Source organism: Mandrillus leucophaeus, unplaced genomic scaffold (genome assembly GCF_000951045.1).
Source record: "Mandrillus leucophaeus isolate KB7577 unplaced genomic scaffold, Mleu.le_1.0 Scaffold174, whole genome shotgun sequence".
Lineage (NCBI taxonomy): Eukaryota > Metazoa > Chordata > Mammalia > Primates > Cercopithecidae > Mandrillus > Mandrillus leucophaeus.
Window position 1 is genome coordinate 3,060,749 of NW_012101743.1, and position 19,728 is coordinate 3,080,476.

At 44.1% G+C, this 19,728-nt stretch overlaps 1 protein-coding gene across 1 annotated transcript in view; it reads right to left on the bottom strand.

The window, feature by feature from the left end:
* Window positions 1-19,728, bottom strand: part of KIAA1210 (KIAA1210 ortholog) — an 80,330-nt gene that overhangs the window by 51,919 nt on the left and 8,683 nt on the right.

Sequence of the window (19,728 nt, forward strand, 5' to 3'; positions counted from 1 at the left end):
TTTTTTTGACAGTATCTTGCTCTGTTACTCAGGCTGGAGTGCAGTGGTGCGATCACAGCTTACTGCAGCCTTGACCTCCCAGGCTCAGGCAAAACTGCCACCTCAGTCCCCCAAGTAGTTGGGACTATAGGCACATGCCACCACACCCAACTAATTTTTGAAGTTTTAGTACGGACAGGGTCTTGCTATGTTGAACTAGAACTCCTGAGCTCAAGCAATTCTCCTGCCTTGCCATCCCAAAGTCCTGGGATTACAGGCATGAGCCACTGTGCCCGGATAGGGTTTCTTTTGGAGATGACGAAAATGTTCTAAAATTGATTGTGGTGATGGTTGCAAAAATCTGTGACTGTATTAAGAAGCATTGAATTGTATACTTTAAATAGGTGACTTGTATGGTATGTGAATTATAGCTCAATAAAGCTGTTACCAAAAAAAGACAAATGCAAAAACCTGATCTATTGTTTTGTGAGTTGGGGCCCATTAACTTTGGATGCCTATTACTATTCATGGTGTGCCCAGGGAGACAAAATTGTTTTGATAAATACGCAGAGCCACAAACAAAAGACTGAAACATCTGGCTACCTGAAAACTTCAGGCCGGGTACAGTGGCTCTTTCCTGTAATCCCAGCACTTTGGGAGGCAAAGGCAGGAGGATCACTTGAGCCCAGGAGTTTGAGTTGAGGCTGGGCAACATAGCAAGACCTCATCTGTACAAACATTTTTTTTTTAAATAGCTGGGCATTGTGGCATTTACCTGTAGTCCCAGCTACTGCAGAAGCTGAGGTGGGAGGATGACTTGAACCCAGGAGATTGAGGCTATAGTCAGCCATGATCATGCCACTGCACTCCAGCCTGAGTGACAGAGCAAGACCCTGCCTCAAAAAGAAAAGTAAAACTTATGGAAAAAAAATAAGTCAATAAAAGAATGACAAACTGGAAAACAATACTAGCAACAAATATGACAGATACAGGGGCCAAATTTCTTAATTTATAAAGAACTCATATAAATCAATAAAAGACAAACAACTTGGTCTAAAAGGGACAAAGAATACAAAGCAGTTAGCAGAAAAAGAAATACAAATAACCACATATGAAGAGGCTCCGTCCTACTAATAATGAAAGAGATAGAAATCAACATATCAAATGAGTATTGTCATCTATCAGATTGTCAAAATCCTTAATTTGGATGATATTGCATTGCTGACGAAGGTGGGAAAAAATAGGGACTCTCATACACTCTGGAGTAAATAGTTCTAACTCTCTAAAGAGCAATTTGGCAATATCTATCAAAATTTAAAATGCACATACCTTTTGATCCAGGAACATCACTTCTCGAACATTACCTTATAGATAGTCACACTTGCACACAACAATATACATACAAGAATGTGTGTTACAGCATTGTTTCAAATAGTTAAAAACGGGAAACAACCAAAGGGATCATGAAAAGGATAATTCTCCCATGACTCTATGTCATGCTTCTAAGGAAGCATGCCAGTTGATAATCAAACTTTTAGAAATCAATGTTGACAATAGTTTTAGAGACAGGGCCTTGCTCTGTTGCCCAGGCTGCAGTGCAGTGGTGCAATCATAGCTCACTGCATCCTCAACCTCCTTGGCTGAAGAGGTCCTCCCACCTCAGCCATCATAGCAGCTGGGACTACAGGCGTGCTCCTCCATGCCCAGCTTATTTTATTTTATTTTATTTTATTTTATTTTATTTTATTTTATGGAGAAACAGGGTCTCACTATGTGCCCAGGCTAGTCTTGAACTCAAGTGATTCCCCTGCCTTGGCGTCCCAGAGTGCTGGGATTACAAGCATGAGCCACTGTGCCTGTCCTAAAAGTGGGCAAAGGATATGAACAGACACTTCTCGAAAGAAGACTTTTATGCAGCCAACAGACATATGAAAAAATGCTCAGCATCACTAGCCATCAGAGAAATGCAAATCAAAACCACAATGAGATACCAGATACCATCTCACACCAGTTAGAATGCCGATCATTAAAAATTCAGGAAACAACAGGTACTGGAGAAGATGTGGAGAAATAGGAACACTTTTACACTGTTGGTGGGACTGTAAACTAGGTCAACCATTGTGGAAGACAGTGTGGCGATTCCTCAAGGATCTAGAACTAGAAATACCATTTGACCCAGCCATCTCATTACTGGGTATATATCCAAAGGATTATAAATCATGCTACTATAAAGGCACATGCACACATTTTTATTGCGGCACTATTCACAATAGCAAAGACTTGGAACCAACCCAAATGTCCATCAATGACAGACTGGATTAAGAAAATGTGGCACATATACACCATGAAATACTATGCAGCCATAAAAAAAGATGAGTTCGTGCCCTTTGTAGGGACATGGATGAAGCTGGAAACCATCATTCTCAGCAAACTATCACAAGAACAGAAAACCAAACACCGCATGTTCTCACTCATAGGTGGGAATTGAACAATGAGATCACTTGGACACAGGAAGGGGAACATCACACACCGGGGCCTGTTGTGGGGTGGGGACAAGAGCGAGGGATAGCATTAGGAGATATACCTAATGTAAATGACGAGTTAATTGATGCAGCACACCAACATGACACATGTATACATATGTAACAAACCACTTTGTGCACATGTACCCTAGAACATAAAGTATAATTTAAAAATTGTAAAACTAAAAAAAAAAAAAAAAAAGAAAGAAAGTTTGTATGTGTGTGTGAGGGGTGGGGGATCTGATGAGCACCATAATCCAGAGAAAGGGTGCTATATTCATCCGCGCCAGAAGGCCGTAGAAAGGCAAGCAGAGACTTTGCCCCTATGATAACTCTCCTTGAGGTATTGCTGTAACTGAATGAACTATTGTAAAGTGGGGTTAAGTAGATTCTAGAATTCCCTTGCCACTCCAGATCTGCTCTGTTCCCAGACAGCTACGCTGCCATTGCTCTTTCATGGGTGGGCTTCAGGCCCACCCTGTCCTGCTTTCTAGCTGTAAATCCCTGATGCATCTCCAGAGTTGGGGGGTGGGAGGGCGGGAGTGGTGGCCACAGGCTGTAAGGCTAAGGAGAACTTGAGAGTTCACATAGCCAGAGTGACTGAAGCCTTAGAGAACAAAAGGTTCCAAGTCACCATGAGAACTGACAGGGCTGTGGTGTCAAGATTGCTTCAGACCCACTTACCGAGATGCCCTATGGTTCCCCACAATTCCCCCTCACTGCCACAAGTAATAAATCCAATTTGTTCAATGACAGGTACATTCCTGGCTGAAAGGTATTGATACTTTAAGTCACTCAACTTTTATGAGTTAATATTACAATTCTGCCTAAAGATGACTGAGTCCCAGGCCCTCACAGTGATCAATAATTACCCCCCTCAACACACACACACATGGGGACACATGCACACACACACCCCATCTACTCCATAACCACAGCGCCTTTCTTATCATATACAGACCTTCAAGAGAGCCCACATCAATGGATTTACACACCAATGCATTGTCCTAGAAAGAATGACTTTACCCTTGGCATTACTGTCTCTGCTAGTTTTCCAAGATCTGGAGATCTGGCAGGAGCAAAGAGGAATGAAAATTCAACATCTGACTGGACACAGTGGCTCACACCTGCAATCCCAACACTTTGGAAGGCCAAGGTGGGTGGATTGCTTGAGCCCAGGGCTTTGAGACCAGCCCGGGAAACATGGCAAAACCACATCTCTAGAAAAAATACAAAACAAATTAGCCAAACGTGGTGGTGCATGCCTGTAGTCCCAGCTACTCAGGAAGCTGAGGTGGGAGGATCACTTGAGCCTGGGAAGTCGAGGCTACAGTGAGCCATGATCACGCCACTGCACTCCAGCCAGGGTGACAGGGTGAGAACCTGTCTCGAAAAAAAATAATAATAATAATTCAAAAGCTCTTAGGAAATTCAGAGGGAGAACAGGAGGAATTTGTGTCACTGGTAAGTTCCTGGCCATCTTAATAAACACAGCAGTACCCCCACCCCTGCCGCTATAGAAGCCTTTTTAGACATTGGGGAAATAAACTATCTTAGAGAAGCCTGTGGGAAAAAAAGCCCGTTAACCAAAATGTGAAGCCATGGTAGGCTAACATTGTCATCGACCTACCACTGTCAAGTGTAGAAGATAGAAAGGGAAAAAAAACACTAAAGAGAAAAATATGAAAGTTGAGGAAGAGCAAAGAAAGAGGGCATCTTGGCTGCATCTGAACTTTTAGAGCACTAATAGAATCATCGCATTTAACCCTTGAGCTTAGACTGTCCTGTCTGAAATTCTTTGTAGCATACTTGCCTTACTTCCCCAACCAAATCTTAAAAACCCTGAGGCTTTTAGCAGGCACTCTGTTGACAACACCACCATCAGCCAATCCAACTGGACATATGAAACTGTCTCCCCTCCTAAACAACCCAGCAACGACAGCAAAACACAAATCTCCCCTTGAGTTCAAGTTCTCTTGCTGTTACCATCCCATTCCTCTGCATCTCTTTAAAGTAAAACTCTTTAAAGAGTTATCTATACTTACTGCCTTTATGTCCTCACTTTCTATTCTCATGAGCTCTCCAATCAGGCATCCAAACTGAACTGTTTCCAAGCCAGTCCACCAACACTGCGCTTGCTGAATCCACCGGTTTCTTTAACTTTCAGCAGCATCTGATGTGATTGGCCACGCCCTTCTTTTTGAATAATTTTATCACTTGTCTTCTGGAACACCACACTCCCTTAATTTTCCTCCTACCTTATTGGCTGTTCCTTCTGGGTCGCCCTTGCTGGATCTCTCTCCTCTCCCTGATTTTGAAATGTAGCACTGCAGGGCTCTGTCCTTGGCTCTCTTCTTTGACTACAGTCACTTCCTAGACCCTCACCATTAAATAGAAATGTTAACGTGAGCAGAATTGCAAGCCATGTATTTTGAATTTTCTAGTAGCTACATTTTTAACAAGAAAAAAGAAACAAGTGAGACTGCTTTTAATAACATATTTTATTTAACCCAATATAACCACCATATTGTGATTATTTCAACATATAGTCACTATAAAAATAATATTAATGGTATATTTTACATTATTTTTGTTCACAGTAAGCTGCCACATCAGCTGCATCAGCCTCCTGCTCCAAACCCCCCAGTGGCTTGCCATTAAGCGCAGAGTAAAATCCCAGCCCCTTACCATGGGCCTTATGTGATGCAAGCCCACCCCCATGCTCCACTGATCACCAAACCCGCTACCCCCCTACTTCATCCCTTCACCTAGCCTCACTGGCCCTCCTGGTAATGCCCCCTTTCAATCTCAGGATCTTTGCATTTGCTGCTTTCTCGGCTTGGAGGACTCTTTCCCCAGATAGTTGCATGGTTGGCTTTTTTGCAGCATTCAAGCATCCAATGTTACTTCCCCCAGAGAGCACGTCCATGATCATCCTAGTTAAAATGTTCCCACTCTCTCTCCATCCCATTATTATTTTTTAAATTTATTTTTTGTTTACTTTTTGAGACAGAGTTTCCCTCTTTGTGCCCAGGCTGGAGTGCAATGGCGTGATCTTGGCTCACTGAAACCTCCGCCTCCCAGGTTCAAGTGACTCTCCTGCAGCCTCCTGAGTAACTGGGATTACAGGCATCAGCCACCATGCTCGGCTAATTGTGTATTTTTAGTAGAGATGGGGCTTCTTCATGTTGGTCAGGCTGGTCTCAAACTCCCGACCTCAGGTGATCCGCCCACCTTGGCCTCCCAAAGTGCTAGGATTACCGGCGTGAGCCACTGCACCAGGCCAATTATTCTTTATTAACATCTTCATAACCCTCACTGCTGCCTAAAATTATATTCTATGTTAATTACTAGTTTCTTGTCTATCTTCTCAACTTGAATGTAAATTCCATAAGGTCAGGGTCCTTGTCTATTTTGGTCATCATTGAATCTCCCAGGACCCAGAATAGTACCTACAATGAAAGAGGCAAAGGATTCACTGTTGAATCAGATGTGGTGTGTCAGGGGAATAGCAGGCACTCAATAAACGTTTGTTGAATTAATGCATAAATTCAATAAAAGAAAAAATTCTTCAATTTTTTATTGAAAAATTCAATAAAATCCACCTTTGTGGATTTTACTCTGAGCTTGATGGCAAGTCACTCGGGGCTTTGGAGCAGGAGACTGATGCAGCTGATGTGGCAGCTTACTGTGAACAAAAAGAATGTAAAATATACCATTGATATCATTTTTATAGTGATTATACGTTGAAGTAATCATAATATGGTGGCTATATTGGGTTAAGTAAAATATATTATTAAAATAAAAGTGGTTCCTATAAAAGAACCACCTTTGTGGTCTGAAATTTCTTCAGACACAGAGGCATGCTATAGGGGGCAGAGGAAGACTTGTCTTAGAAGAAGAACCCCCTTGTTTTCCAGTTTAGCAAGACCTGTCTTCCCTCCCAGCCCTGGATTATTCACCTGTACAGAACCAAGCACTCTTGGACCCCTCTTTCCCTTGATACACAGAGCCCATTCCTAGATATCCTAGCCAGGTGAACCCTGAATGTGGAGCCCCATTCAGCTGGGCTAGGTCTGGACCCTCACGGAGAAAGAGGTTTCAGTAAAAGAAACGCTGCCTCTTCCTGCTTTCCAGCCACCACCTTTTCTGTCCTTTTGCCCCCACAAGCTGATCTTATTAAACAAAGCTTTCCTTCCCAAGTATCTCCTTTTAGAGGCATCACTGTATATTTCTTTCGTGTGCCTCATTATGGCTAATATCAATTTAAAATAAATTTGTTCCTTAATCATACCATGATTCATTGGTGGTGACCTTGGGGCTGCCTTCTCTGAGCTATACTTTTATTTATGATATTTAGAAAAAGCTACAGTCACCTCACAATCTCAAAAAAGGCACAGTGTTCTCTCTGAAATATAACCATGAGCCTCCCCTGCTTAAACTTGTCCAGCAGCTTCCTGCTGCCTGCAAGATAAAAGCCAAGTTCTTAACACTCAAGGCCCTCTGCAATCTGGTGTTCTCTGCCCGCTGGAGGGGGTCCAGTCTCCCAGCAGCCCACCCCGACTCACACCCCCATGCTCTGACCTCCCAGAATCACCATGTTCTTTTGTTTTCTCTGTGTTTCGCACAGGTTGTGCACTTGGCTTGGAACATCATCCCTGTAATTCCTACATCCTTGAAATTACACATATGCTTCAAGACGCAACTCAAATGTACTGGCCACCCATGCCCCATGCTCTCAGCCCTTTGCACATACTTCTTGTCATAGCTGATATCACCTTGAGAACAGGGACCTTGTTTTGATTATCTGAGTATTACCAGCACCTAGCGCAATACCAGATACGCAGGAGGTGCTCACTGTATATGTTTATGGATGGATAAATGCAGGGGGTGGAGAGGGTCTTGCAGTGGCAAATAGAAGTCAGTGGGAAAAGTGGTCTTTTTTAAACATATGGGGACACACTGAGACACACTCTCAGTAAAAGACCCTTCTGCATGAAGTCCCTTGAAAAAGCTGGCAAACTGAATAAGGGAAGAGGAACTATATGTTTTTATCCAGTAAATTATGACAGGCTTTCAGAACCACTTCCAAGGACCAAACATAGTCATGTAATAATGGTTATCAGGAAACCTGGCAGAGCAGAGGTATGGAGTCTCATTATCAAGTCATTATTAAAGTGCTTTGTTTGTTTCTCTAGGCCGACCCCAGATGCTTAGGGCCCAGAGCTGTCTTTTCCTTCTCAAACTGACTCATTGGAGGATTGAACAAGGGCTCTGGGGGAAAAAGAGGGGGAAAAAAGGGAAAAAGGCCCTTCTTCCATGGTTGTTGAATTTTTTAAACCACAGCCTGATTCAGCTTCAGGGATTCAGAAGACTTTTCCTGACAGCTCTGTTGCCCTCCCAGAATGGATAATGCTAATGGGAAGCAGCTGGCCCCATGTTGTTGGTTTTCTTTAAACAATGTAATAGGATGAAATGTATTTCACGGAGTCTGTGGTAAACAGAATTCTAAGATGACCTACAAGATTCCCACCCCCTGGTATGCATGTCCTGTAAATCCCCTCTCCTTCAGCGTGGGGGGACCTAACCTAATCAGGTGGGCCTCTAAAACGGAGGGTTTACAAATACCACATGCTCTCACTTATACGTGGGAGCTAAACACTGCGTGTGCATGGACATAAAGACGGGAATGACAGATACTGGACACTGGGGACTACTAGAGGGGAGAGGGTGGAAGGGAGCAGAGTTGAAAAACTACCTATAGGGTACTATGCTCACTTCCTGGGTGATAGGATCAACCATACCCCAAACCTCAGTAACATGCAATTTACCCATGTAACAAACCTGCCCAAGTACCCCCGAACCTAAAATAAAAGTTGAAAAAATAAACAAAACACAAACTTGAACATAAGTAAAAAAAAAAGGAGGGTTTAGAGATCAGATAATAGAAGCCAGAGACAGTCAAAGCTGCAGCAGATGCTGTCCTGTTGGCCGTGAAGTAACCAACTGCCATGTTGTCAAAGGCCACATAGCAGGGCATGACATGTGGCCTCTAGTAGCTGAGAGAACCCCTTAGCTAACAGTCATCAAGAAACCAAGGACCTCGGGCAGGGCACAGTGGCTCACGCCTATAATTCCAGCACTTTGAGGGGCCGAGGCAAAGGATCACTTGAGCTCAGGAGTTTGACACCAGCCTGGGCAACACAGGAAGACCCATCTCTACTAAAGATAAAAAACGTAGCCAGGCATGGTGGCGCACGCCTGTAGTCCCAGTTAAGGCTGAGGTGGGAGAATTGATTGAGCCCACGAGGTCGAGGCTGCAGTGAGCCGTGATTGCTCCACTCCAGCCTGGGTGACAGAGTGAGACCCTGCCTCAGAGGGGGAACAAAAGGAAACCAGGAACCTCAGCCCTATAGCCTCAAAAAACTGAATTCTGCCAACAACCATTCAGTTTAAAAGATAACCCTGTACCTCAGAGGAGATCTCAGCCCTAACAGTGATTGAGCCTTGTGAGACCCTGAGCAGAGGACTCAGCCAAGCCCAGTCTGGAGTCTTGACTCATAGAAACCGAGAGATAGTAAATTTGTGTTGTCATAAGACAGTATTTTTTTGTCATTTGTAACACAACAATAGAAGACAAATAGAATCCTAGAGGCTCTAGCTCTAATTGCAGTTGAAACCAAAACCAGGGTAGGTTTGGAGCCATGTAAACTGCAACACAGACCTGGTATAGAAGCACCCAAGGGGATTATATGCTCCCTTCCCCCAGTACACCCCACTGCAAACACTTCTTTACAAAGAACTTAAGTTGCTACCCTCTCAAGCGAATTGTCAGCTGGACTGATTAGACCCTGCCAAAATGTTAGAACATGCAAAATCCCTTTAAAGACTCAGCTTATTTGAGATGGCTTTCCCTATCCCCAGGACAATGTCTTTAACCTCTTTCAAACTATTTTATTTGAGACAGGGTTTCACTCTGTTGCCCAGGCTAGAGTGGAATGGCATAATCGTAGTTCACTGTAACCTTGAACTGAGCTCAAGCAAGCCTCCTGCCTGAGCCTCTTGAGTAGCTAGGACTTACAGGCATGTGCCACTATACCCAGCTAATTTTTAAAAAAACTTTTCTTGTCGTGGTGGGGGGTCTTGCTATGTTGGCCAGGCTGGTCTCAAATTACTGGGCTCAAGTAGTCCTCTTGCCTCTGCCTCCCAAAGTGCTGGGATTACAGGCATGAGCCACTGCACCCACCCTTTCAAACTATTGCTATACTTTGTGCCCTCAATCAAGAATGTGCATCCACCAAGCAGTGGCTAAAGAGCCCTGGAGTTTGAACATTCTGAGGCGTGGTAAGAGGAGAGAATGGTGGTGATTGGATTCTTCTAGAGGGAGTGTCTGATGGCAGGATGCCAACTCAACGAGGAACCAGGAACCACCTTAAATGAAAGTATCAGAAAGGGCCCTTATACCCCTTAATTGAAAAATAAAGTATCCTCCAGGGGAAAGGAGGCTATAATCATCCCACAGCTTCCTCTTTTCTTGCAGGAGGTTGGCAGGAGAGCACCAGAGGTCCAGCCAGCTCCTGAAATGCAGCCCTTGGACACTCCATAATGAAGATGGCTGCCCTTCTGATCACACAATGAGCCCCAGAAGTCCTACTCCACGAGTCCACCAGTAGTCATGGTTCCACTGTGGAAAGTCACCCCACTGATTGGCAGAGTTCACTTGGTGGGGTAGGGGTTTGATACCAAGTTCCACCCAGGATACAACTACATCCATGCACAAATCAGGGCTGTGGGATGTAGACAAAATGATTGGCATTTGCCCAGCAAGGGCCAAGAGCAGCAGCAGTTCTCAGCAAGCCCAGGGCCAGCTAGCTAGCCTTGAACTTCTGTTTGTTTGTGCTCCTAGGAGCAGGTGTGAACACCCTCATGGGAACCTGGGTAGAAGAGGAGAACAATCTTTTTTTCTTTTTTTTTCTTTTTTTTTTTTCAGACTGTGTCTCAGTTGCCAGGCTGGAGTGTAGTGGTGGAGAACAATCTTGATGGTCATTTATGCTGGCTCTGAGAGCTCTGGGTAGATATCTACCCAAAGCAGAAACTGATGCATGGCTTTGGTGGCACATTATTATATTTTTTAATTTGGAAATTTTGTATTGATGCATTATATTTGTACATATTTATGGGGTACATGTTATATTTTGTTACATGCATAGAATGTATAATCATCAAGTCAGGGTATTTAGTAGATATTCATCGCCTCAAATATTTATCATTTGTGTTGGGAACATTTCAAGACCTCTTTTCTGGCTATTTTGAAATATACAATATATTATTAATTATAGTCATTCTACTCTGCTATGGAACATTAGGACTGATTCCTTCTATCTAACTGTATGTTTGTATTAACCAACCTCTCTTCATTCATCCCTGCCACCCATACACCCTTCCCAGTCTGTGGTAACTATCATTCTACTCTCTACTGCCATGAGATCAACTTTTTCACCTTCCACATATGAATGAGAACATGCATTATTTGCCTTCCTGTGTCTGTCTTATTTCACTTAACATAATGTCCTCCAGGCTTATTCACGTTACTGTGAATGACAGGATTTAATTCTTTTACATAGCCAAGTAGTACTCCATTGTGTATATATACTGCATTTCCTTTATCCATTCATCTATTGATGGACAGTTAGATTGATTCCATATCCTCACTACTGCAATGGCACACTGCTTAAAATGACGTCTTCAGCAAATTCTGCAAAGTCAACCCTCCAAATGTCCATGGATGTCAGTAGCAAGACATACCAGGGAGAGAAGGTCACCCCTCTACATCCCACGCCCTCACCTGTGGGTATTTGAACATCTGGATCATCAAACAGATGCCCAAATAGGCTCTAGGGGATGCCTGCCTCAGATACTTGCTGCAGGGCAATTGTCACTGAGGCCTTTCTTACACACTAGGAGGCCAGAGAATAATAGAATCTACCCTCTCCACCTCGTCATCACGAGGAAGCCCATTTCAGAAATACCTCTGAGCACCCTGATTGTCATCCAGCGAACATGCAAAGAACTTGGCCTAAAAGGTCCTTTCTGAGATCTCTCTAGCGGCCTCAAAGCCTAGCAGACAGGGAGTCCTATTCCGTCTTTCAATCCACAAATGCTATGATCAAAGGCTCTGTTCTTGTGCAGTGAGGGGCAATTAATATTATACAACTAATCCAACTAATGAAATTTCTGAGTCCTCAGTCTGTGCCAGGCAGGCACTGTAAAAAATTATTTTATGTGCATTATCTAATTGAGTCCTCACAAGAGTCCTATGTAGTAGGCATGGTTATTTTGCTTTTATTCTTTTCACCCCCATTTCCCAGATGAGGAAACTGAGTCTTGCTGAAATTAGGCAGTCTGTGCAAGGTCATACATGTTATGAGTAATAGAGTTAGGACTCAAACTCAGTTCTGGATTTTAAAGCCCATGATTTGACCACTATACTCTTCTCCTTCCTCACTTGGCAAAATCTGGTCAATTTGAAATGCCCACTCACTGCTGCCCTAAAGAATCTTCCTTACTGGTCTATTATATCACCTGAAAATAGAGTAACTCACCAGGCCATTAGCAGCCCCTAACACCTTTGCAGATATTTGTTGACGTTTTAACAGTGCACAGAGTCCTGCCAAAAATGACCCACTAGATACGTATATTGTGATGAGGGATCTTAAAGGAGATAGGTCTGCGGCATGGGGACCCTTGGGTGGTCAGGCTGAAGTACTGTTCCAGCACTGGGGAAGGGGGACAGGAAAGCATGAGAATACTAGAAGACTCAAGAGAAAAGTCAGAATTGAGGGGCCCTAGGGATGGACTTCACAGCTTTGAGCATGTGTTGGGTGCCAAGAGCTCTGCCCCCAAATGCTCTGCCAGCTCTCAAGCCCATCCCAGCAGAATGTGTCTAAGGCTTTTGATCTTATTGTTGAGTTACTGCAGTAGCTGTTATTACTGCTTCTAACCGTCAATAACACACCAGTTGAGGGAGGAGGTAAAAATCTCCAAAGAGGAAAAAAAAGTAAAAGTAGAAGAAGGCCGGGGGCGGTGGCTCACGCCTGTAATCCCAGCACTTTGGGAGGCCAAGGTGGGCGGATCACCTGAGGTCAACAGATTGAAACCATCCCGGACAACATGGTGAAACCCCGTCTCTACTAAAAATACAAAAATTAACTGGGTGTGGGGGCGGATGCCTGTAGTCCCAGCTACTCGGGAGGCTGAGACAGGAGAATCGCTTGAACCTGGGAGGCAGAGGTTGCAGTGAGCCAAGATCATGCCACTGCACTCCAGCTGGGTGACAGAGCGAGATTCCATCTCAAAAAAAAAAAAAGTAGAAGAAAAGGGGGTTGCTAGTGGAGGATGTGAATTTTACATAGCTCATTGGATTATGTGGGATTTGATATAGACATCTCCTGCCCTTAGAATTCAAAAGCCATCAAGGAGTGGAGACACCAGGAGTCATTCTCTGGCCAGGGGAGGAAGGGGAGATAAGCGAGAAAGAACAACCAGTCCTCTGGAATGTGTTCCCAGCCCAAGCTGAACTATCTGTGTTCTTTGTGCAGGCACATTGTAACTTTCTGGTTTCATCTTGCAGCCTTTTGGCCCACGGGGTGGAGGTTGGGGAAAGCAATCTCAGCATCACCCCCCCATGGTTATGAGAAATAGCCTTTGGTCTCCCAGTTCTGGAGGGATATAGAAGTCTCTGAGTGAATTTCATCTTAGCAGGAAGGGAATGGGCATAAGGAGCGGTGATGCTGATGTCGTTGTACCCGGAGGGCACATACCCACAGAAATAAAAATGCCACGGCCAGGTGCAGTGCCTCATGCCTGCAATCCCAGCACTTTGGGAGGCCGAGGCCAGAGGATCACTTGAGCCCAGGAGTTCAAGAGCAGCCTGGGCAACATAGCAAGACCCTATTTCTACAAAAAAAATTTCTAAAACTTTAGAACATTTCTAAAAATTTTTTAGAAAAGAAATAAAAACGCCTCCAAGAATCTGAGATCACTGGACATTCTCAGTCAAGGTGACATCTGAGCCTTTAGGACCTCAGATTTCTTTAACCCTAATCCCATGGACAGCCCTGCAGCTTGGCAAAGGCAGCTCCCTACCTGGAGTTATGGGAAGAGTTATCCGAAGGTTCTCTAGCCCCAAATCTTTCCTTTTACCCCAGCCACGGCACCACCCTCTCTTTCTACCTAGCCTAAAATATCCACCATCAGAATCATTCCCCTTGAATCAGACAACAAAGTCAGAACGTTATTTCCCAGAGCCTGTCTCATTAGTAACCCCAAGGTCTTTATGCACAGCTACTATGTGCTCAGACCTGTTTCAGGCGCTATGTAGGCAATGACAAAATAAAATCGTTAACATTTACTTGACAATGAATATGTGCAAATGCTGTTCGAAGTGCTTTGGATGCATCATCTCATTTAATCCTCAGAGCAATCCTATGAGGTAGGTACTAGTTATCTTCACTTCTCCCCCATTTTGTAGATGAGAAAACAGAAAGGCTAAGTAACTGCCCAGGGCACATGACAACTTCGAATTCTGAAGGTAGGATTTGAATCTAGGCAATTTGACTCCAGAGCCAATAAGTGCTACAGAAAATGACCGATTCCCTGATGACAAAGAGAAAGAATAGACATGAAACAACTGAGAATAGAACTACATTGGGAATCAGAAAGCCTGTGTCCTGAAATCTGCTGTTCCAAAAAGTTGTCTTTGCAGCCCTGCCCGAGTCATAGCCCCTCTTTGGACCTCAGTTCTCACATTTGTAAAATAAGATGAGGCAAAATTATCATGTGTTAGGACAAGGATTCTCAGGGTTAAACTCTAGGGCAAGCTTGTCCAACCCACGGCTCCTGTGCTGCATGAGGCCCAGGATGGCTTTGAATGTGGCCCAACACAAATTCACCAACTTTCCTAAAACATCATGATATTTTTTTTTTGCGATTTTTTTTTTTTTTAGCTCATCAGCTATAATTAGTGTATTTTATGTGTGGCCCAAGACAATTATTCTTCCAATGTGGCCCAGGGGAGCCAAAATATTGGCCGCCCCTGCTCTAGGGCACTGGCTACATATAGGAGGAGTCTGTAGGCCCCAAGAGTTGTGGAACAAAAAGCTGGAGTGTACTTTACTTACATGTGTGGTACAGAGGGCTAGATGCCAGAAATGAGGCAGAGGGGTAAGATCAAGCCAGAAAAGGGTGTCCATAACACATGGCAAAGCTGAGAATGGCAAGGGACAGCAAAGCAAGGCTAGTATGCTGAGATTTAGATGTAAACGAGGTCAAAGAACAAGAGAAGGTGAGACTGAAGGGGAACAACATAGGAGGCCGTCAAGCTACAGAAGTGACCAGAAGGTGCCTGTATGGGTGGCTCCATCTACAGCAGAAAGGACTAAAAGGGACCTCTCAATGCAGGCTGAAGTCACCATGAAAGGCTCAATAGAGAAGGCAGAAGTTTTTGTTGTTGTTGTTGTTGGGTTTTGTTTTTGTTTTTGTTTTTGTTTTTGAGACGGTGTCTCGCTCTGTCACCCAGGCTGGAGTGCAATGGTGCAATCTCGGCTCACTGCAACCTCTGCCTCCCAGGTTCAAGCAATTCTCATGCCTCAGCTTCCTGAGTAGCTGGGATTACAGACATGTGCCACCACACTTGGCTAATTTTTGTATTTTTAGTAGAGACGGGGTTTCACCATGTTGGCCAGGCTGGTCTCAAACTCCTGACCTCAGGTGATCTGCCTGCCTTGGCCTCCAAAAGTGCTGGGATTACGGGCATGAGCCACCGCACCCGGCCAAGAAGGCAGGACTTAAGATGCTCCAGGTGCTAGGCAGAAAAGTTTGCTGACAGCTTGAGCACTGAGGCACTGAGAGACAGCACAGATGAGTTACGGATGAGGACAGAGAGAGCAGGTGACATCCACAAACCCTAGTGACCAGGAAGGAGTGAATAATGTGCCCAAGCTCTTCCTCCTACAGTATGCTACCTGGAAGGAAAAGAAAAGTGGCAGTGAACGCCAGGAGAGCAGAAATCTGTTGGGCTTCTCTAAACTTCAGGCACAAGAATCCCTAGTCAGAATGACCTAGGAAAAAGAAAAAGCCACACTGGGGATAGCATCTGTCCTCACAGTGACCGGGAGAAGCTCCTAAATGGGGGTGGCAGGTGGTTGGCCCCTGACCCAGCTGGACACTGCCCAGTTGTCCACTTGAGCATGAGAGAAAAGTATACACCAGCATGTGAGAAATAAATGAGATGCATAGAAAGTAGCACAAAGAAAGTGCTCAATAAATAGTGGGATTTTCAAAACTCCCATGACAGATAAAGGCAAACTGTGAGTACAAGGTTCAAGGAGGAAGGCTGTAAGTCAAGAGCATGTGTAACAATCACTGATTCCTTGGCACTCACTCGCAGGGATGCTGCTTCTTCAGTTGGAGTGGGGCCCAGGAACCTGCAAGTCCAGAACCTTCCAAGTGACTCCTGGGAGGTGAGGGCTCCAAATACCTCGCTTTAAGGAAACTCTGCTGTAAATCACCTTGGGTACAGGGCATGGCTGAAACAGAAAACCTGAATTGGGAAGCCATAAGAAATGGATGGCAGCTAGAGTGTGGATTAATAGACATTGGAACCTCAGGAAAGTGGGAAGGTGGGAGGGGAGTGGATGGTGAGAAATTACCTATTGGGTACAGTGTATACTACTAGGGTGTTGGGTGCACTAGAAGCCTAAACTTCACCAAGTATCCACACTGTATCACTCATATAAAGCTCTTGGCAAGAAGCATAACACATAGTAAGCACTCGATACATGTTCACTGTTACTGGTATTACTCTCCCTTCTGCACAAGAAGGCTGTCCTCCCCACGGTGTTAATGACCTGTGTTCCCTGCTCTTCATCAGTTTCCCTAAAGTAGGGGATGAGACATTCTGTAGTTACCCGCAATATGTCCATGTAATGCAACTGCACTTGTACCTCCTACATCTACATCTTGAATAATAAATAATAAAAAGAAATGGATGGTAATGCAAGCGTGGTGAAGAAAAAGCAATTTGAATGATATCTAGAGAGAATCGTGACCACAGATGGAGGTATTTTTCTTCTAATAAACACGTCTAAGGTGTGAGCCTCCAATGAGGCCTCCAGCAATTTTTGGACAGTTCAAACCCCAGCTCTGCGATTAACTAGCTGTGAGGCCTGGGGCACATGGAGTCCTTTCTTGGAGCCTCCGTTTACTCCCCTAAGGACTAAGTGGTTGAACTAGACTTGAAGTCTAGGGTTATTTTTAGCCCAGGCATTCTTGGATTCCATTATCTCCTGAGATGATCTTTCAAAGTTCCCAGTTCATCCTAGAGTAGCCAGATTTTGCAGAGGCTCACTACAAGCCCTCCCTGAGTTGGCCAATGGTGGCCCAGCCTTCACAGCAAGCCTTTTAGAAGCCTTTCAATATTGCAGAACACTGTCTTACTTTCAGATTGTTTAGAAACCTAAGCTATATTTCTCATTAAAAAATGCACAGGCTGGGTGTGGTGGCTCACACCTGTAATCCCAGCACCTTGGGAGGCCGAAGCGGGTGGATTATCTGAGGTCAGGAGTTTGAGATCAGCCTGGCCAACATGGTAAAACCCCATCTCTACTAAAAATACGAAAATTAGCCGTGCGTGGTGGCATGCACCAGTAATCCCAGCTATTCAGGAGGCTGAGGCAGGAGAATTGTTTGAACCTGGGAGGCAGAGATTGCAGTGAGCTGAGATTGTGCCACTGCACTCCAGCCTGGGCAACAGAGCAAGACTCTTTCCAAAAAAAAAAAAAAAAAAAAAAAGCACAGGTTGCAGATTTAACTAAAAATTCCCCACTCATTATTTCCTCCACTTCTAAAGAGAACTACCTCATCCCAAAGAGTTTCCTCCTTCCTCTAACTCTGAAGAAGCAAACATAAGCCATTTCTGTATAAAATAAGTCTCAGGATCATTGATGTTTGGCTTCTGGAGCCACAAGGACAAAAGGAACAAACATTCTTCACAATTTTAAGTTCTTTTGAAGAACTTAAAATTATGTCCTTCAAAAATAGGGCATGGCTGGGCATGGTGGCACATTCCTGTAGTCCCAGCTACTGGAGAGGCTAAGGCAAAAGGATTGCTTGAGCCCAGGAGTTCGAGGCCAGCTTGGGCAACACAGCAAGACCCCATTAAAAAAAAAAAAGGTTTTGGAGGTTTAGTGAGGATTTTCCCCCTTCTCTTTCCCTTAACAGGTTTCTGGATACCCCTCCAACTATCATAAATGAACAGTGAACTAAAGCAGAAACCTCTGTTCACATGCTTGATGGCAAACTCTAGAGAGGAAACTTTCCGTGCCTGATCTACTGGGTTCTGTTGCAAATCTGAGAAGGCAGATGCGCCTGTGCTCCCAGGACCCTTTCCTTTCTCCCATTGGCTCAGAAGACTCTTCCTTTGACTTACTTTCCTCTCCATTTTCCCAGGACAGTTGGGCTTATGGAAAGGGAAGATCTAAACGCAGCAAGGAAGAAGTATCACGATCCTTAGTTCATAGGATGGGCTAGTTAGTCCTTAGCTCATGAAGTTCACAGGCCAGGAAATAAGAAATAAAGACCTCGTTAATGTAAAAATGCAACATGACTTTATCAACTTTCTGTAGCAATATTTTTCTGAAATACACTGCCTCCTGTGCTGTTGCTCTTTTCTTACTCATATCTGGACTTTCCCAGGTCCATATCTCTTCTTTTCTTGTTCTCTTGTTTCTATTTCTCATTTTGAACATCTCCCTTATATGTTATAGTAGATAACTGAATTATATTGTTCTAAGTTTTTGTGTTTGTAGCAAGAAATATGGTTCAAAATGTTCAAATTAGATGGGTAAAGTATTTTTTTTCTACTTTTAAAAGTTCAAGCAAGTTGATTTAACAATATGGGGCCCTTTGTTAATTTTTTCTCCTGGGGCCTTGGCCTCATTAGATGAAACTCTCCCTCTTCCTATGAGGCTGGGAAATTTTTGAGAACCAGAACCTCAGACTAATGCAGATCTTGACAAGCTGTGTGGCCTAAGGTAAGTCATATAATCCCTTCATGCCTCAGTTTCCTGATTTACAGAATGAACATGATAATAGAAGGGTCTGGGGACAGAATTTAGGAGAGGAAGGGAATAGGTAGAATGAAAGAAGTATGAACATCATAATAAGTCTTTGTGTAGTGCTCTTGACTCTGATCCAGTAGTTTCTAAGCAGATGTGCTTTTGTCACAGAAAGAGAAATCTGGCACTTTGACCTTCTGAGGAGGAAGCATAACATAATTGTGAAAGGCTTAGGCTATGAAGCTGGACAAATCTAGGTTTGAATCCTAGTTCTTGTCAATTACTAGGTGTGTGATCTTGGGCAAGACACTGAACTGCTCAAAACCTAAATTTCCTTAGCTGATAAGTGGGGCTAAGTGTAGTACTTTCATCATAGGCTAACTGTGAAGATTCATTCATTTAATAATTGTTCATTGAGCTCCTGGTATGTGCTAAGAAGAGCCCAGAGCAGTGCTCAATAAAGAGAAGGGCCCTGCTCTCACAGACAGCGTGGTGAACTAACTCACTGCATTAGTCCATTTTGCATTGCTATAAGGGAATATCTGAGGCTGGGTAATTTATAAAGAAAAGACTTTGATTTGGCTCATCGTTCTGCAACCTATATAAGACTGCCAGCATCTGCTTCTGGTGAGGGCCTCAGGAAGCTTCTAATCATGGCAGAAGTGGAGCTGGTTTGTGAAGATTACATGGTGAAAGAAAGGAAGGAGGTGGGCACAGTGCCTCACGCCTGTAATCCCAGCACCTTGGGAGGCCGAGGTGGGTGAATCACCTGAGGTCAGGAGTTCAAGACCAGCCTGGCCAACATGATGAAACCCCATCTCTACTAAAAATACAAAATTAGCTGGGCATGGTGGCGCATGCCTGTAATCCCAGCTACAGGAGGCTGAGGCAGGAGAATCACTTGAACCCAGGAGGCGGAGGTTGCAGTGAGCCGAGATCATGCCACTGCACTCCAGCCTGGGCAGCAAAGTGAGACTCCATCTCAAAAAAAAAAAAAAAAAAAAAAAAAAAAAAAAAAAAAAAAAAAAAGGTTTTGGAGGTTTAGTGAGGATTTTCCCCCTTCTCTTTCCCTTAACAGGTTTCTGGATACCCCTCCAACTATCATAAATGAA